Genomic DNA, 3,458 nt, shown 5'->3' with positions numbered 1-3,458 from the left:
GAGTGTTTAGCATACAGTAAGAGCTTAAAAAAATACCACAGTCATTGTTATTATTGAATGAGCAGAAATAGGAACTACCCTGGGAACAGGAGCCTTGACAGGGACAGATACAGGGAGAGAGAGGTGGCATGGTTTAGTGAAAAGAGCATGGGCTTGGGAGTCAGAGGCCATGGGTTCTAAACTGGGCATGGGCGTGCCACTCTCCTCCTTAAACACCTCCAGTGGTTGCCTATCGACCTCCGCTCCAAACAAAAACTCCTCACTCTAGGCTTCGAGGCTCTCCGTCACCTCGCCCCCTCCGACCTCTCCTCCCTTCTCTCTTTCCAGTGCCCACCCCGTAGGCTCCGCTCCTCCGCCGCCCACCTCCTCACCGTCCCCCGTTCTCGCCTCTCCCGCCGTCGACCCCTGGCCCACATCCTCCCGCTGTCCCAGAACGCCCTCCCTCCTCACCTCCGCCAAACTAACTCTCTTGCCCTCTTCACAACCCTACTGAGAGCTCACCTCCTCCAAGAGGCCTTCCCACACTGAGCTTCCCCTTTTCCCTCTGCTCCCTCTCCACCCTCTGCTCCTCCCCCGTCCCCCACTCACCTCCCCTCAGCTAAGCCTCCTTTTCTTCTGCTCCTCCCCCTCTCCCTTCCCCTCCCCTCAGCACTGTGCTCATTTGTATATATTTTTCTTTATTACCCTATTTATTTTATCAGTGAGGTGTACATCCCCTTGATTCTATTTATCGTGATTATGTTGTCTTGTTTTTGTTTCGTTCTGTTTCGCTCTGACGTCCGTCTCCCCCGATTAGACCGTGAGCCCGTCACTGGGCGGGGATTGTCTCTACCTGTTGCCGAATTGTACATTCCAAGTGCTTAGTACAGTGATCTGCACATAGTAAGCGCTCAGGAAATACTATTGGATGAATGAATGAATGAATAATCCTAACTGAACCACTTGTCAGCTGTGTGACTTTGGGCAAGTCACTTAACTTCTCTGTGCCTCAGTTACCTCATCTGTAAAATGGTGATTAAGATGGCGAGCTCCATGTGGGACATCCTGATTACCTTGTATCTACCCTAGTGCTTAGAACAGTGCTTGGCACATAGTAAGCGCTTAACAAATGCCATTATTATTATTATTATTAATAAACGTAAAGAAGAGCACTTTGTTTAAGGCCTATGTGCTGTAGATTGTAAGCTCTCTGTGGGCAGGGGATGTATTTATTAACTCTGTTATACTGTACTCTCCACCCCCCTCTCGGGATCGCACCTGGAAAGTTTCCAGTACTCTACCGGTCTTGATTACGGGAGGGAAAGTGAAGCCGAGACCTATCCGTTCCATTCCCAGCTTGGCCAGCGGCTAGCGAATGGAAGGTAGTCTGCTAAAAGTCAGAACTTACCCGTCCTGGGCAGCAGCGGCACGGGAGACAGACGAGGGCGGAGACTCGAGTTTACTGCATGGAAAGAGTTAATGGTAAACCACTTCCATATTTTTACCGAGAGAGCCCTACGGATCCACTACCAGAACCACTGCAGATGGAGGCGGGGTGTTCGGGGAGAGATGCGTCCAACGAGGCCCGATGGGCCGGAAATGGCACGACAGCATAAGACGAGACTGTACTCTCCCGAGAGCTTGGCATGGTGCTCTGCACACAGGCGCTCAGTCAGTGTGATCGATCGATTGATTGTAAGAAAGGCTAGATCGGATCGAGGGGTCCAGAGGGTGATGATGATGATGGAATTTAAGTGCTCACGTTGTGTCAAGCACTGCTGTAAGCACTGTCAACCCCCACAGCACTTATGTATATATGTACATATTTATTATTCTATTTATGATGTGCATATATCTATTCACTAGTGATGTGTATATATCTATAATTCCATCTATTTATACTGATGCTATGGCTGCCCGTTTACTTGTTTTGATGTCCGTCTCCCCCCTTCTAGACTGTGAGCCCGTTGTTGGGTAGGGATTGTCTCTATCTGTTGCTGTACTGTACTTTCCAAGCGCTTAGTACGGTGCTCTGCACACAGTAAGCGCTCAACAACTTTGAATGAATGAATGGATCCAAGCCCCTGTCCCACATGGGGCTCACAGTATTAATTCCCATTTTCCAGACGAGGTATCTGATGGATAGAGCAGCCAAGTGACTTGCCCAAGGTCACACAGCAGACAAGTGGTGGAGCTGGGATTAGAACACTGGTCCTTTTGACTACCAGGACTATATCCACTAGGCCACGCTGTCTCTCAGCAGCCAGTGGTCAGGAAAGAGAAGAAAAGTGGAGCGGGGAGGCCGTAAGGCAGGACCTAGCCGGCTGATTGGGTTGATGTAAGCAGGGCCGGACTTGTGCCCGGGGCAACATTCACTCATCCATTCAGCCGTATTTATTGAGCGCTTATTAGTCATTCGTGCATTCACTCAATAGTATTTATCGAGCGCTTACTATGTGCAGAGCACTGTACTAAGCGCTTGGAATGGACAAATCAGCAACAGATGGAGACAGTCCCTGCCCATTGACGGGCTTGCGGTCTAATCGGGGGAGACGGGCAGACAAAAGCAATAGCAATAAATGGAATCAAGGGGATGGACATCTCATTAAAACAGTAGCAATGAATAGAATCAAGGTGAGGTACATCTCATTAACAAAATAAATAGGATAATAAAAATATATACAAATGAGCGGACGAGCGCAGTGCTGAGCGGAGGGGAAGGGAGAGGGGGAGGAGCAGAGGGAAAGGGGGGGGAAAGGGGGCTTAGCTGAGGGTTAGAGAGCAGCAGAGGAAGCAGAGGGAAAAGGGGAAGCTCATTCTGGGACAAAAATATGGAACGCTTCACAAATCTGTGTGTCATCCTTGCGCAGGGGCCATGCTAATCTTCTCTGTATCGTTCCAATTTTAGTATATGTGCAGACCGCTGTTCAGAGCACTTGGGAAAGTACAATACAGCAATAAACAGTGACATTCCCTGCTCACAACGAGCTTACAGACCAGAGGAAGAGCTTCCGTGGCAATGCAGTGCCGGATGGCTATGCGGGAGGCAAGGCTAGACCAGGGGAGGGGGTGGAAACAAAAGCCTGGAATCAATCGATCAATCAATCGTATTTACTGAGCGCTTACTGTGTGCAGATCACTGTACTAAACTCTTGGGAGAGTACAATGTAAAAGAGGTGGTAAGCACAATCCTGGTCCCAAGGAGTTTACAGCTGGGGGGGGGGGGGGCAGACATTAATATAGATAAATCAGTTATGGATAAAATAAATGATTTGCAGAGATAGTAAATTAATTCGAGATATAATAAATTATGGATATAATAGATTATAGGGGTAATTTCCCCCTCTCCTCAACCCACTTCACTTCCCTGTGCAAACTCGGGCACTGAGGACTGGCTACAGGTCTGTGGCTATTGGTGGGACAGCAAGAGATGAGTAGGGAGGGCAGGGAAATGAGTATATTGTAGGTGGGGGGCGGGG

The 3,458-nt window shown here is 49.0% G+C and overlaps 1 non-coding gene across 1 annotated transcript; it reads right to left on the bottom strand.

Annotated features, from left to right (window-relative positions):
- Window positions 1-2,804: 2,804 nt before the first annotated feature.
- On the bottom strand, window positions 2,805-2,915 carry LOC114817166. Its single transcript, XR_003765009.1, has one exon. It is a non-coding gene; the product is annotated as a U6 spliceosomal RNA (small nuclear RNA).
- Between the last annotated feature and the right edge of the window lie 543 nt (window positions 2,916-3,458).

This window comes from Ornithorhynchus anatinus, chromosome 1 (genome assembly GCF_004115215.2).
Source record: "Ornithorhynchus anatinus isolate Pmale09 chromosome 1, mOrnAna1.pri.v4, whole genome shotgun sequence".
Classification (NCBI taxonomy): Eukaryota; Metazoa; Chordata; class Mammalia; order Monotremata; family Ornithorhynchidae; genus Ornithorhynchus; species Ornithorhynchus anatinus.
This window is presented reverse-complemented; position numbering and strand designations above follow the sequence as displayed.